Genomic DNA, 16,918 nt, shown 5'->3' with positions numbered 1-16,918 from the left:
CCCAGGTCTTCACTGTAACTGGCTACACCTTCCCCAGTGGTCTCTCTTCTGGGACTCTGAACCTGCCACATGTTCCAAACCTTAACCACGCTACCTCACTCCTTCATGTATTCAAAACCTGTACCACAATGGAGACTCTTACACCTTACCAAGCTGGACTGTCAGCATGAAATTTAGCCTTGGCATCCTCTGGACCACAGCTTCGGTGAGCTGGTCCTGAGGAAATAATCCCAGAAGATTTCACCTCTGTGAGGCTGCTCCCCTTGGTCACAGGTGCTTTTTCAGCCCCATCTGACCAGCATCAATTATTCTTGTAAAGCAAAAGTTTCACTTTAGTGGTACTTTTGTCTTGTAAAGTACAGTTCATTAATCAATTCCAAACGACTATATAAAGCCCATATTGTCAACTCAACATTTTGCCTATGCAGCCCCAATTGAGGGTTTCTGAAGAATCATGTTGGTTTAGAGGACCTTGTTTTCTTGGTGTGTACAGTACCTCTGTCTCTTACACTCTTTTTGCCTCCTTTTAAGCACAGTGCCCTGAGCTCTAAAAGGAGGAAATAGATAAAGACAGCCCATTTACATCTGAGTGTCCCAGGGTCTCTCATGCTGTGGATAATGTCTAGATGTGGGTCTCTGTACTTGTTCCCATTTGCTGCAGGAGGAAGCTTCTCTGATGATGGACAAGGAACTCACTGACCTATGAGTATAGCTAAATGTAACTAGGAGTCCATACACACACACACACACACACACACACACACACACACACACACACACACACATATGGCAATAGTATTTGGATTCCCCCTAGGTCCCTAGGCTATATAATCTCAGGCTCTTTTCGCCCAAGCAGTATCCAGTATGGGTTCCATCTCGAGGAGTCAGCCTTAAGTCAAATCAGATATTGGTTGGTTACTTCCACAAGATCTGTGCCACCATTGTCCTAGCATATCTTGCAGGCAGGACACTCTTACAGATCAAAGGGTCTGTGGCTGGGTTAGTGTTTACGTTTCTCCTTTGGTGTCATGGAGAGTACCTTCCTGTACCAAAGACACTAGAAAGTATGGGTAAAGGCTCTATGTGTTTTGATTCTCTGATTTCTTTCTCCATCCACTTTCAGGTGTAAGATCTCACCCGTGTACTTAGATTTTGTTTTTTAATATAGGTACTTAATGTCATGAACTTGCCTCTTAGAACCGCTCTCAGTGTGTCCCATTAGGTTGGGTATGTTGGTTATACATTCTTATTCAGTTCTAGAAAGTCTTTGTTTTCTTTCTTCATTTCTGCCTTGACCCATTTTTCAGTCAGTAGAGAGTTGTTCCATTTCCACAAGTTTGTAAGCTTTATGTTGTTTCTGTTGATACCAGTGGTGATCAGATAGGATGCAGGGTGTTATTTCCATTTTCTTGTATCTGTTGAGTCTTTGTTGGTGTTCCAGTATAGGGTCAGTTTTGGAGAAAGTTCCATGAGGTGCTGAGGAGAAGGTGTATTATTTTGTGTTTGGATATAATGATCTGAGGATATCCTTTTTATATCATAGGTCCTTTTGATTTATAACATCAGATAGATCCAACTTTTCTCTCTTTAGTTTCTGTCTGTATGATCTGTATGTTGTTCAGAATGGTTTATTCAAGTCTCCCAAACTCAGGGTGTGACTCCTGGAGGGAGGCCTTTCCTGTCTACTGGTGCTCACCGAAATGGTCCTGCCTGCACTGAGGGACAGACTGAGCTTTGGATCCTCCCGTGGTGGTTCCGCAACCGGCCTCCATTTGGAGGCGACATGGTGTGGGGTGCGGGGTGCACGGTGCACACACTCTCACCTACATCTACTTGCTAGGATCTAATGTGTCCTTTCAGAAACAAGCGACCCAGTTCGGCATGGACCACCCTCCATCCTCACATCGTGTTGTCTCATTCAGCAGCCATCTTAAACCCCACAGAACACTTGCCAATTTCTGGGAACACTGTGTTCCATCTTTTGGAGACTGGCTCTGACTTTTCTTTTCTATCTCAGGGATAAAAAGTCTCTCACTTTCTCTCACAGATCTACATTCCGTTATTTTATTTTTCTTTCCTTATTTATTGATTTATTATTTTCTTTTTTTATCTTTATTTTTGTCACTCCAAAGCAAGACGGACATGGTTTCTGCTAGGCAACATCTGTGAATCTTGTTTCTCAGACCCACATGTAAGTCGCCTGTCCCTTGTCTTTTGTCCTTCCATGTATATGTGAGAATCTGCATGCCAGTTCCTCAGTAAACTCGGTTTAAAACCAGTTTGGATTGGGTTATCATTGATTCGGGACATTGCCTATCAGAAAACCAGCTATCCACGGGATACCAGGCCTTCCTAGTGCTCAGCTCGGCATGTCTCTCTCCCTTTACATGGAGCTGACAGTTTGGTTGTTTCTGCATTTGCTTCTGGTTTCATGGTTTGTACCTTCCTACCCGTTGCACTGTGTGTCGTTTTTCTATAATCCCAGAACACCCTAGAGCCTTGTTGCCCTTGTGTCTGATATCTGCTTGGCAGTGGGGAGAGATGTTGGATGATTCACTTGCAGCTGACTTACAGAAACGCACATGACTCAACTGATGCACTGCTCCTTAATTCAGGCACCGTATTAAATCTCATTGTACTAGGTGATGCACACATAAGTTTGAGGCTTTTCTCTGCCTCTGAGTTCATTAAAAAACAATTTTGTGTTGTTTTTGCAGGGTATTCTCGGCTCCCAGAAGGCAGTCTAATAAGGACTGCCATTGAGGGGCTTCTTTTGAGTTGTTGCTGCTTTTAGTAAAGTCTCACCAACATTTTTAGATGAAATGCTCTTTTTTTCCCTTTTTGGCTTTCCCTCTCTGTAATCACTTTCGCCTTTCCTCCAACCCTTCATCCTCCCAGCCTACCTACTTTTTCCCCCTACCTACCTGTCTCCTTCTCTTCCTTGCTTCCAGCTCTCCTTCTTTTATTCTGTTCTTCTTCGTTCCTTCCTTGCCCATTTCTATTAAAAGAATAATAAACAACCCTTCTGTAGATTTCAAACATCTATTTCAAAAAAGAAATCACAAATATACTGTGCCTCCATGGAAGGACTTGTGGCTCTGTTCACTCCTTCGTAAACACAGTTCCTGGCATTTATAGATCCTTCCAGACATGGATAGCTAAGCCTACTTTTTCTTTTTTTTTTTTTTAAGGGTGTACCACCTGGAAGATAAGATATGTTTTGGCATATTCTAAAATTAAGTACACAATGCTGTTTACAAGTTAGATCATACAATTGAATGTGTTTCCAATGCAGACCTCTTCCTCAAGTCCCCCTTTTTCTCAGAATTCTAATATGAATTGAAGTTTGTTCTCCTGGCCAGGAATATTTCTTTACTCTATTTTTTACTTGTGGCAGATTATCTCTAAGTACCAGAACCTTTGTTCTACTCAACACCTGCCTAGCAGTTTTATATCATTCCCTCGTGGGGGCCCTGGCATGATGTCTCTTTCCCCCATGTTAACTTTACCTGACTCTAAAATATGGAATTCATGTAGATCTATTTCCAGCTTTATGAGGAACCTTCAGACTGAGTTCCAGAGTGCTTGTACCTGTTTACAATCCCGCCAGCAGTTGAGGAGTGTTCCTCTTTCTCCACATCCTCGCCAGCATCTGCTGTCACCTGAGGTTTTGATCTTAGCCAGTCTGACTGGTGTGAGGTGATGTCTTAGGGTCAGTTTGACTTGCAGTTCCGTGATCACTAAGGACTTTGAACATTTCTTTTTTCTTTCTTCCTTTGTTTCTCTCTTCCTTTGTCTCTGTCTGTCTGTCTGTCTGTCTTTCTTTCTTTCGATGGACCTTAAAATATCACAGTTTTTTTCTTTTTTTCAAAAACAATTTTTACTAGACATTTTCTTTATTTACATTTCAAATGCTATCCTGAGAGTTCCATTTACCCTCCCTGGTCCTGCTCCCAAACCCACCTACTCCCTCTTCCTGGCCCTGGCATTCCCCTGTACTGGGGCATATAATCTTCGCAAGAGAAAGGGCCTCTCATCCTATTGATGGCCTACTAGGACACTGCTACATATGCAACTAGAGACACAAGCTCGGGGGTTGGGGTGGGTACTGATTATTTCATATTGTTCTTCCTCCTATAGGGTTGTAGACCCATTCAGCTCCTTGGGTACTTTCTCTAGGTCCTTCATTAAGGGCCCTGGGTTCCATCCAATAAATGACTGTGAGCATCCACTTCTGTATTAGGTGCTTCTCAGCCATTTGAGATTTCCTTTGTTGTGAATTCTCTGTTTAGTCCAATACCCCATTTTTAATTGTTTTGTTTGGGTTTTTGGAGGTTATCTTCTTCAGTTCCTTATATATTTTGGATATTAGCTCCCTATCAGATGTGGGGTAAATGAAGATATGTTTCCCCAATCTGTAGATTGCTGATTTGTCCTATTGACTGTGTCCTATGAAGCTTTCCAGTTTCATAAGGTCTCATTTATCGATTCTTGATCTTAGAGCTTGAGCCATTAGAATTCTGTTTAGGAAATTCACTCACAGCCCCCCACCCCCGAACACTGAGCACATGAGTTCAAGACTCTTTCCTACTGTACTGGCTAGTTTTGTGTCAACTTGACACAGCTGGAGTTATCACAGAGAAAGAAGCTTCAGTTGAAGAAATACCTCCATGAAATCCAGCTGTAAGGTTTTGCTCAATTAGTGATCAAGGGGGAGAGGCCCCTTGTGGGTGGGACCATCTCTGGGCTGGTAGTCTTGGGTTCTATAAGAGAGCAGGCTGAGCAAGCCAGGGGAGGCAAGCCAATAAAGAACATCCCTCCATGGCCTCTGCATCAGCTCCTGCTTTCTGACCTGCTTGAGTTCCAGGCCTGACTTTCTTGGTGATGAACAGCAATATGGAAGTTTAAGCTGAATAAACCCTTTCCTCCCCAACTTGCTTCTTCGTCATGATGTTTGTGCAGGAATAGAAACCCTGACTAAGACAAATTGGTACCAGCATAGTGGGGTATTCCTGTGACAGCCTGATCATGTTTTGGGGAGGACTGGGGAAGGACTTTAGAACTTCGAGCCAGAAGATCAATTCGGTGTTAAGAGCTCTATCGAATGTTGTGTAGGAGCTTGGAAGACAATGTTGAGAACAGTGCAGAAGATGGAGGCCTGGCTTGTGAAATTTCAGAGGAAAAATTAAAGACCCTTTTCAGGGCCATTGCTATTTTGGAGTTTGATTATTCTGTAGTTCTGGTTAGCTGGGGCTGAAGAATCAGCTGTGATTAACAAGATACCAGAACTACTAAAGCAAAACCTTTGTATTACTGGGACTATTGATGCTGGTTAGCTGGAACTAAGAAATTAGCGGTGATTAAGAAGAGACCAGCATCGTTGAGGTGACATCTTCTGGGAAGTGTTTTCTGAAAGCACAAAGATGCTGCATTCAGAGATAGCCAAGGTTGTACTCCTGCTGCAGCGGGACTTGGTAATGTGTAAGGGTCACCCAGGTGGTACTGGTTTTGAAGGCATGAAGGGGTTATGCAGAGCACCTGAGGCTCGGCACTGTGAGAGGCCATGGAAGGCCATTGGTGAAGGTGCAGCCTCAGTTGCAATTGACGGCCCAGGACTGAAGGGGTCATGCAGTGTTTTGGAGATGCCAGTACCATGAGATGACCACCAAGAGCAGCAGCAGTGGAGTACAGGCATCTGGAGCCTAGAGGACGATGCATGTGCTACAAAGGGCATGGCTGGAGAAGTGACCCAAGCCCTTGGAGGAGCCCAGAAGATCGTGAGTTGGATTCCAAACATTGGATGGTTGGAGATTGATTTTTGCTTTTGATTGTGACTGTGCCCTGATATTTTCCCTCTTGAAGGAAGAAATTATTTTAGTGGAGCCCACAGTTAAGAGACTTTTAATTGTAAAAAGACTTTGGATTTTAAAAGAGATGGATATTTTAAAGAAATATGTAATTTTAAGAATATGTAAAATTTAAGAATATGTAAAGACTGTGGGACATTTAAAGTTATTTAGATCTTGGGGATGAATAAGATTTTAAGGGTTGAGGCTTATTAGTGATGTGTTTGTGTGTCAAGTTGACAAGGGGTCAATTGTACTGGCTAGTTTTGTGTCAACTTGACACAGCTGGAGTTATCACAGAGAAAGGAGCTTCAGTTGAGGAAATGCCTCCATGAGATACAACTGTAAGGCATTTTCTCAATTAGTGATCAAGGAGGAAAGGCCCCTTGTGGGTGGGACCATCTCTGGGCTGATAGTCTTAGTTATATAAGAGAGCAGGCTGAGCAAGCCAGGGAAAGCAAGCCAGTAAATAACATCCCTCCATGACCTCTGCATCAGCTCCTGCTCCCTGACCTGCTTGAGTTCCAGGCCTGACTTCCTTGGTGATGAACAGCAGTATGGAAGTTTAAGCTGAATAAACCCTTTCCTCCCCAACTTGCTTCTTGGTCATGATGTTTGTGTAGGAATAGAAACCCTGACTAAGAAACCTACTTTCTCCCCTATTAAATTCAGTGTATCTGGTTTTATGGTGAGGACCTTGATCCATTTGGACTTGAACTTTGCTCAGGGTGACAATTATGTATCTATATTCATTTTCCTACATAAAGACTGCCAGTTGGACCAGCAACATTTGTTGAAGATGCTTTCCTTTTTTTCCCATTATATATTTTTGGTTTCTTTGTCAAAGATCAAGTATCTGTAAGTGTGTGTGTTTTTATTTCTGGGCCTTCAGTTCTATTTGTAATACTACTCAGCTATTAAGAACGGGGACATCCTCAGTTTTGCAGACAAACGGATGGAACTAGAAAATATCATCGTGAGTGAGGTAACTCAGACCCAAAAGATCATGCATGGTATGTACTCGCTAATAAGTGGATATTAGCCAAAAAACGTACAGAATACCCAGGATACAATCCATAGAACTCAAGAAGGTTAACAATCCAAAGGGCCCAAGTGAAGATGCCTCAGTCCCACTTGGGAGGGAGAAGAAACCAATCACAGGGGAGGGGTAGAGGGAGGAAGGAATCTTGGTGGGAAAGGGGACAAGGATTGCAAGAGGGAGACAGAATCAGGTATTGGGTTAGGGGAACAACATTGAAGCCCTGAGGGCCAGCAAATAGAATGGAAACAGGAAACCTCGGGAGGTAGGAAATGGGGGGGGGGGCTTTAGAATGTACCAAAGAAAGGGGAGGTGAGTCTCAGAGCTCAAAGTATTGGGGGCCTTAGAGGAAATGCCCTACAGTGGGGAGAGGGAACTTGTAGAGTCCACCTCCAGTAGAAAGACATGAAGTGGAGGCATCAAGTTGTCATCCTCCAGTCAAAACTCTGACCCAGAATTGTTCCTGTCTGAAAGAATGCAGGGATGAAAATGGAGAAGAGCCTGAGGGAAAGGGTGTCCAGTGACAGGCCCAAATTGAGATCCAGCTCAAGGGGAGGCCCCAATGCCTGACACTATGTATCACCGGTGTGCTTACAGACAGGAGCCTGGCATGGCTGCCCTCTGGAGGCCCAACAAGGAGCAAAAAGAGTCAGATGCAGATCTTACTCCCAACAAATGGACTGAAGTCAGGGACCCCTGTGGTGGAATTAGGGAAAAAGCCTGGAAGAAGCTGAGGAGGAAGGTGAACCCATAGGAAGACAAGCAGTATCAACTAACCTGGACCCCAGAGATCTCTTACACACTGAAACACCAACCAGGCAGCCTACACCTGCTGATATTAGGCCCACAACACATGTACAGCAGAGGACTGCCTGGCCTGTCCTCTGTGAGAGAAGATACACCTAACCCTGGAGAGACATGAGGCCACAGGGAGTGGGGAGGCCTGGTGGAGAGCAAGGAAGGGAATGAGGAACAGTCAGAGAGCAGACCAGGAGAAGGATAAAAAGACTGGAGTGTAAAAAAGAGTTAATGAGTAAAACCACAGGAAAGAAAAAAATTACAACTAATACTGGCATGTATTTAGAGAGAAGCCTATTCAGTGTTTGGTAGGGGGCAGAAATGATACAGCCACTAAGGATATTATTGTGGCAGTTTCTCAAAGAGTTAAGAGAACATTTGTTTACTATCCAGCTATGCCACTGCTGTTCCTATACAATAAATTAACAAACACATAAATAATCAAACACATGAAAAACTGTGTTCAAAAACCTCTTCCACTCACAGGAACTGTGGCTTCCACCATCAATCACTTAAGGTCCTTCTATTGTGCCTGGAGAGCAGGCAAAGACAAGTGGGGGCAACAAAATTGGCCAGATGCCCTCATAGACCCCAGAGTATAGAGACAAGTTACTGTTGGGGATGAGTCTCCATATACTCGCTCCTTGTGCCTGACATCCTGCAGACGCTAGATACTACCATATTAGTTTAATTCTGGAGTGAGCTATTACTATCATTATGTCCCACTTTACTGGTGAGAAAATCAAAGCCTGGGTATCAAATAGGACTTCTGCTTACATGCTCAGTCTAGCCATTCTCTACAGTTCAGAAGGGGCAGTCAGGCATTCTAGGAAGTGTGTCAGTACTGGCACTTATTACAGAGTGATGCTTGTTTCATGCTCTGCAAATCAACTTTCTGGTGTAGACGTCAGGAAGATGGGAGTGCTCCCCGTCTCCTTCTAAAGTGCCCAAGTCCCTTTTTAGTAAAATCCCTGTCATCTAAGTTGGAGCCAAAGGAAAACATTTTTCCTTAAAAGTGTACCCACAGGATACTTTGTCTAAAACAGTACTGGATCCTTGACAATTCCGCACCTGGCAATTCCTCTAATAAGTACAGGCATTTATGCTTGGTACAACCTTTCCTCATTTCCTGGGGTTGGAAGCAGTACCATGTCAAGTACCTAAAATGCATTTTTTCCCATTGAGTACACATATATTCACTTGGAGATGTCTCCTCAAATTCACTGAGTCCCAACTGGTCTGGGGGTGGGGTTCCATAGCTAAACCACTTGAAAAGCAAGTAGGAGGATGTAAGTTTAACCACCTATATGCCACAGGTAAACAGGGCCTGGTGGCACGAGCTTCTAACTGCAAAACAGCCAATCTCTACTCCCCTTTGCCTGATTTTGTATTGTTTTGTTGGGGGGACTCTATGTTTGGGCTGTTAATTTATTTTTAGTGAATTTTTCTATAGGCTATACAGTGAACATAAATCTCCTTCCACTGAGTGAAAGTACAAACAGTCCCTCAGAATGTGCAGTGGTTCGTCTGTAACTTCAAATATGCACACATTCACGACATTTAGTGGGACATTGCATCAGCACTGAACACATACAGACTTTTGGGACCCATGTCCTTCACAACTTCCTAAATCCTTCTCTGATAAACAGAACTTTTTTTTTGTTTCTTCTTAATTTTTTTTTTAATTTTTAAAGTCAACAGCATCCAGTATTCCCAGGCAGTCTCCCATTCAAGTAGTGACCAGACCCCCTCTGATCAGATAGATTGAGCACATTCAGCCTAGGACTATAAGCACATTTGTGCACATAACTCATTCGTTTGTTTTCAAACATGTATTCAGGGCATTTGTCTATTTTCAAGTTAAGTAGTTTGGTGTTGTTCTTGTTCTTGCTGCTGCTGCTGCTGGTGCTGCTGCTGCTGCTATTGGTGCTGGTGCTGGTGCTGGTGGTGTTGTGATGTGGGCTCAGTTACATGTACATATATAATATGATCTATTACCGAATACATTGTCAGGAAATGTCTCCCTCTAGTGTAGACCTTGTCATGGCTCCTGGTTGATTATTCTCTTACTCACAATAGTACAGGATTCTCAGGTTCAAATGAAAACTATGCAGGCCTCTAACCATCATTGGCATCCAAACCCACCACCGTACAGTCAAAGACTGTTGCAGCAACAATTTCACCTGTACATTTCTATCCTCATATGTTTTCTGATACCTAAAACTGGGTAATTTGTGAATTAAAGACATTTATTTGGGCTTATGTCCAGGAGTCTATAAGACAAAGCATGGTCGGCAACCTCTGGATGGGGGCTGGTGCCACTTTTGGCACAGTTTAAAATGCAATTACAAAGGGACACAGATAGAAGGCACAAAGGCTCACTTCCCAGCAACCCACTCTGATAAGTTTGCCTATTTCTTTCTCCTCTCACTGAGCAATAATACAGGAGGCACAGAGCTTCAGAAACAAACAACAAACAACCAAACAACCAAGAATGGAAGCCACCCCCATGCCACAAACAAGAGGCAGGCCACAAGGGGGAGGCAATAGCATGGGAAAGAACCTCAGGCCTGGAGACTCTTGGTGACCTTGCTTTCTTTATGGTGGGCAGCACTGGCTCTGCGTTTCTTCAGAGCATCAGTAGAGGACTGAAGGTTTAGGACAAAACCATCTGATGGAGGGGGGGGAGACACTGTCTCCTCCCCAGGTTCACTGGAGCAGTCTTGGCAGGGCTAGAGCAGGTTCTTAGAGAGGCATCTCAGTGGTTGGTGCACTTATGACCACACAGAAGGACTGTGAGGCACTGCCCACAGCAACCATACTCCAGGGATTTTGCATTGGTACCTCTGACTTCTGATGCCACAAGCTTATTTGCACCAGAACTGTCCAGCACAGTTCCCCAAACAAGGTATTACTGCTACATGTTGTGTTAGGCCGTGTGACCACAACTGAAGACAGTATTCCTTAGTTTCTGTAAAAGATGAAAATCATGTGGTTTGCCATGTATTGGGTGATGTTGACCAGCAGACAGTACCTTGTGATGGGATTTTTGTAGTGAGTTCTGTTGCTGACTTCCTCTTTAGCTAGATTTGGGGGTTTGCTTTTTGGTTAGTTTGGTTTGGTTTGGTTTCTGGGTTTGTTTGTTTTTTTTCTCTGAAAACCTTAGGTTCAGGAAGGTTTTGAGTCACCTCAGGGTCTGGTCTTCCTCTGATTATGTGAATCCTGCTGGACAGGTTTCCCACCTGTCCTCTGGATACTTTCCTGGTCAGGCCTGGCTCCTTGGGGTTTCTGTATTTTAGGTTTCTCCTCTTTCTTAGCTTCAGAGGAGGCCATACACGTTCTCACCTCTCACCTGGATGAGAGTCATCTTGCTTTATGCAAGATGTTTCGAGTAAAAAGCTCCCTACATTACTTAATTTTTCTCAAGAAGCCAGGACACATGTGCAGGAAGCTATTCGAGATGCAGAATCCCGAAACATCTGCCTTCTTATAAGTTAAAATGCTGTTCCCAGAGATAATTCCCCTCCCAATTCCTGCAAAGACTGGCGATTTTACTGGTTAATACACCATCCTGCAAACCTAGTCCTTTCTGCTTGTGGTCAAACAGCTCTTGCAGTCATTTCTGACGCGCATTACCATATCATGACTTAACAATTTTTGTTTCTTGGGTTTCTGTGGCTCTTTGCTTCTTTGTTTGTTGTTTTGTTATTGTTTCTGTCCTTTCCTTAGTCATTTCAAAGAGGATGAAGCAGGTTCTGGGTGTCAGGGGGAAGCAAGCTTCTTTTCCATACCCTCCTCCTTTAAGCCAACTTAGACATAATATTGTATTGGAAGATATGTATGTGTAAAGGCTAGCAGTTTCCAGGAACTTTGTAGAAGAATTGATTTCTCTGATAGGACTTTATTTGTTCATGAGACACACGGTTCCTTCTAAAATTGAGGTTAAAATACTCTTGGCTGTGTTGGGTGTAAACAAATGGCTGCAAAAACACAGTGCCAAACAACATCTAAGCTGTGTGTGGTCAAAAGGTTTGCTGTTGTCACCCTAAAGTTGAAAAAGTTTTGAGTTTGGTGGTATATTAGCAGGGAAGTCTAGAATGATAATCAGTGTGCACATTGAAAACACAATGACATACGTAGCTGTGCATTAGTGGAATGTGATTCTTGCCACTATATGATTAGAGTTGCAGAAGGCTACATCCTAAGAGCAAAAGCAAGGTGTGGTTGCAAGTTTTGCAACACACCCTCAGACACAGTACTAACAGCTCTGAGGATGTGTTACTAGACACCCAGGCAGGAATGATATGCTTTCTGCCCAAGTCTCGACTGTCTCTGCTCACGCACGTAGTCAACACAGAAATGGCATGGCACAAGGAAAATCCCTTTTTGGAGGTCTCACAGGATCAAGTCAGTAAGCAAGGAAGGGGGCCATGCACGTCCAACAAAGCCTTCTACCCAAAGTCTGCCGCTCTTGGTGCCTTAATAACTAACACACTGAATAAATTATTAGCCAGCTTAGCGCCTGAGAAAGAAAAGCTCTCTCCCCAATATCTGGCCTACATTTTCAAAGAAGCAGCCAATACTTCTCAGTGTTATTCCACAGGGTTACTTTATTCAGGCTCTCATGTACAGTATCCGAGGCACGGGTGAGCATCCTGATGTATCTAAAGGCATGGCTACACACAAGAATAGCCACGTATGCAAACCATGATGAGACAAAAGAAAATAAAAAAATAGAGAAGAAAAGAAATGCTGCCTTAGGAATAAGCTCAGAATCTTGTGAACAGACAGTTCAAAATATGCTATGTGGTGCAGCAGTAATGACACCCAGAAAGATCCAAGTCTTCCAAGGAAAAAAATTAATGCAATGTTGAGAGCCACAGTTAGAACATTTTCCTACCTCGAGCTAAGGTGTTGAAGACCCTACAGTGCAAAAGCATGAAGGAGGAGTTTCTGATTTTGGCCAGGAACTACATTACAAGTTAAGAAACAGAAACAAAGCAGGCAGTCCTCCGTGAGGCCACCTTTTTGGCTCTCTTAGTGACAGCCTCGGTTGTGAACCTGAAGACCAGTTGTTGGTCAGTGAAGCTGAGCTTGTGGCCTGAGGTGACAAGGACAGGCAGGATAGTCTCAGTCTTCACTCTCCATCAGGACCTGCAGACAGTAATGCAAAGGCCATGTCAGATCACAGATATGTCCTTACATGGCTCTGCAGGGGTAACATTGTGTACCAAGCCAACTAAGATCTTCATTGTGACCAACGACCACACCTGATCCTACCTGAATTCCTTCTCTCTAATACTGGCTTCTCCAACAGTCCCAGCAATAAGTATCATTTTTTCAAGCCCAGGGTCCCTGAGTATGATAAAGGACTCTTTGCCTGGAGTCTGTTATTGTTTCACAATGGCAGGCACCACACGTTCTGGCATAGCATACATTCCCCACCCAGATAGACCCCTGAGAGAAGCAAGTTTCCTGGCTCCACTCAGCATCCTTTGAACCAGGATATCCAACCAGAGTGGCTTGTCACTCACACAGTGCTACTCCTTGGCTGTTTTTACCGAGCAGCCTTCCTTCCAGCCTCCCTAGCTATGAGATTCTCCCCATCAACTCACAAAGCCCTTCCTTGATGGAGACCTGAGATCTGCTTATAAGATTCAGCCTGGGAAGGCTTCACCATTCCACATTCACATGGAGAATGCCTTGAGCTGGCATGGAGATCTCTCTCCATCCCAGACCCTTTTGCCCTGTGCTTCTCCTCTGAGGCCTTCTCACTATGCTGAGGGCTGCTGCACACCTATGGGCTGGGAGTCATTTTACCTGGATCTCTCCATTTTCCTTCCACTTCATATGCTGCCCACCCTCCCACAATACTTTGCCAACTGGAGGGCCTCACAGTCTCCTGACTTCAGGGTACTTAATGGCCCACTGCTGTTGAGCAAAAGCCTTGAAAACTGAAGATAGACTGAGCAGTCCCTGGTTGCTGCTACTCAACCACACAGAAGAGCTGGAGGCTCTGGCCTCAGAGAAGAGAAAACCACCAAGAGCAGTCACTCCTCTGGCAGCACAAGCCCTCCTGTTTGCCCACCCTCTCCAGCACCCCACCCTTGCCCCTTGTTCCTCATCCAAGGATCCAGGTATGTACCTGGGGTGGTGCTAGTCTCTTGCAGTGCCTCCCGGGAGTTATGCAGAATCAGGAGAGCCTCAGCAGCATCCATGACCTTCTGCCTGTGTTCCTCAGCAGATGAGCTGCCCTGGGTGGAGGTAACTGGGCCCTGGGTGTAGACTTCAGGGACCTGGTTGAACGTGTTGTTACTCTGGGCCCAGATGACAGGAACCTGGTTAGCAGTGGCAGGGTTCTGGGAAGAGATGTTGGAGTCCTGAAAAGTAATAGAGTGAGAGACTGAATTCTAACAAAACACACTGCCCTCCCCCAAGATAACAGACCCTTCAGCCCCCATTTCTTCCCAACAAACACCCATCTCTAAGAGGTTCTTCTCTTTCCATCCCTTCCCTTCCAGAGACCTTGTCCCCGCTCATTTACCAGGACCTGTGCCAGCACAACAGGGGCGGCAGTGCTGGTGCTGGGCTTCATGATCACATTAGGGAACCTGAGAAAGAGGAGAGGAGAAGCCAGGGTGTTAAACATTATAGATGGCCACAACTGCAAGTACTCATGAAGAGCCGGGGTCCCTGCAAGACTAGGCTTGGGGCATGTGAATATCTGCAGACAGTAAGACAGATGGCACTGGCATTTTATGTTTGGAATGGATCCTCCCCTGGTTCGATCCCCATCTTCCTTCCAACCTCCTTCCGTATCCCTTCTCGAGACACTACTCTCGAGAGTGAACTCTTTTCCCCGGGTACAAGGAAGATGGCCAAGGGCTGCTGGAATGTGCAATGCACCAGGAGGGAAATGAAGCAGTCGTCTTCAGAGTCTGACTCTTGCCTCCACATTGCCACTGCCCACCAGTCATGAAGGATATGCTAAGCTCATGTGGCAGTACACACATTCTCCAAAGGCCTGGGACAGTTCCCTGGGTTGTGTGACCCTGACGGATGGATGTGCCTCCAGATCTTAACAGAACCTTTCCCCATGGCCATTCCCCTCAGAGTGGATCAATAGTTCAAAATGTTTGAAAGCCAACTGTGTGGTCTATGCACTGTGCTTGTCCTCTTTAAAGCCCCTGGGCAGACTATTTTCCACACATTCACACAGGGAGTGAATACCACAGAACAATATCTCCAAGTGTGTCACACAGGAAATAGTAAATGTCTGAGGCCTATTACCTTGCAAGATAGGGTGCAAGGCTACTCTGTTGTTCCACCATGATTTTCCTTTCCTTTCCCTTCCTTTCCCTTCCTTTCCCTTCCTTTCCTTTCCTTTCCTTTCCTTTCCTTTCCTTTCCTTTCCTTTCCTTTCCTTTCCTTCCCTTCCCTTCCCTTCCCTTCCCTTCCCTTCCCTTCCCTTCCCTTCCCTTCCCTTCCCTTCCCTTCCCTTCCCTTCCCTTCCCTTCCCTTCCCTTCCCTTCCCTTCCCTTCCCTTCCCTTCCCTTCCCTTCTTTTCCCTTCCCTTCCCTTCCCTTCCCTTTTCCTTTTTTCCTTTTCCTTTTTCCTTTTTCCTTTTGTCCTTTTTCCTTTTGTCCTTTTCCTTTTCTCTCCTCTCCTCCCCTCCCTTCCTCTGCCCTCCCCTCCCCTCCCCTCCCCTCCCCTCCCCTCCCCTCCCCTCCCCTCCCCTCCCCTCCCCTCCCCTCCCCTCCCCTCTCCTCTCCTCTCCTCTCCTCTCCTCTCCTCTCCTCTCCTCTCCTCTCCTCTCTTCTCCTCTCTTCTCCTTCCTTCCTTTTTTCTTTCATTCACCCATTTCTTCCATCATTATTTCTTTCCCTCCCCCTACTATACCTCTCTGTCCCCTTCAACTATTCTTCTCTTTTCTTGCCGCTACCCAGAGTTCTATAGGACCGGGAACAAGTGTTGACACACAGGGCCAGGGCCAAAGCCACAGCTGGCTCCATGGTCTTTATTTATTTATTTATTTATTTATTTATTTATTTATTTATTTTTACTCACAGGCAGGGAATAGTTTTGGGCTGGCTGGGACTCCATGAGAAAGAAGGGGTCATTTGAAGGTGTAGAATCTCCGGAATACAGGACATATTGATGACTGTTGTGGGCAAGCTCAACATCACAGGCACTTGGTAGATTCCCTACAAGGACAGACATCCCTGCTAAACATCAGATTTGATAACCGAGAAAGAAAGATGGGAATGTTTTTAGGACATTAAAGCCATGAACCACCACATAGCTCTCTAAAACTTGGTGACCACAATCTCACCGCTTTGGTGGTTTGTTTGTTGCTGCTTTTTGTTTTTCTTTTGGGGGGGTTATATATTTTTTTTGGTTCTATTTCTCCATTTGGTGTTACTGAGGCCCAAAAAGCAATGAAGCCTTTCCCACGCCTGCAATGCAAGTACCAGACAGGATTGTTGTTGAATCTCAGAGTTGAGGACAATTAAAACTCTCCAGGAAATGACTGCTGGCTTGGTGCCTCTAATGTAGCAACTAATTTTCCTTACCTGTTGGGGATCTGTGTGAAGCAGGACTTCAGGCTGGTCAAGAGGATACAGGTGCTGATCTGTAATAGAACATAGAGAGCTTGGCTGAAACTCCCTTCCCACCACTCTGCAAAGAGCACTGCTGCCATTTGAGGCCTCATGTTCCTGTCAATCTCTTTTCAATACCTCACACACAACATTTCTGTTTTCTGTAAACAGGAGACACTTCTCGCTGAAGGGACCTCTTATACCTTGGACAGGTTTAGGGGGAGGAAGGTTTGCCTAAGTTCAAGTGGCTATTCTGTGGTCCTAACCGTGCCAGAAACCCTTGGGCTTACCACACCAGAATTGATACAACCCCTACCTGGCCAGAGACACTCACCCATGACAGCTGAACTGGGGGGACACTGCTGGGCACTCATAGGAGTGCTGGAGGCGTCGGCCATTCTTCTTGGGCCTCAAGCTTGATGCCTCTTTCTAGGTGTCCACTGCTCTTCTTCCCAAAACTTTCAGTGCACTAGGCTCTACCAGATTCTCTTACAGAGGAGATTGAAGAATTCATGTTAGTCACACATATGAGAAGGTGGCTCTTGTACGTCTGGAAGATCTTGGCAGCAATGTGCTTCACCCCAGTTGTTTCTGATTCTCCCATCAGGGTGGCACTTTCAGAGCAAAGTACAGGT

At 45.0% G+C, this 16,918-nt stretch overlaps 1 pseudogene; it reads right to left on the bottom strand.

Annotated features, from left to right (window-relative positions):
* Window positions 12,281-16,773, bottom strand: Gm16511 (predicted gene 16511; annotated as a pseudogene).

Source organism: Mus musculus, chromosome X, assembly GCF_000001635.26.
Source record: "Mus musculus strain C57BL/6J chromosome X, GRCm38.p6 C57BL/6J".
Classification (NCBI taxonomy): Eukaryota; Metazoa; Chordata; class Mammalia; order Rodentia; family Muridae; genus Mus; species Mus musculus.
This window is presented reverse-complemented; position numbering and strand designations above follow the sequence as displayed.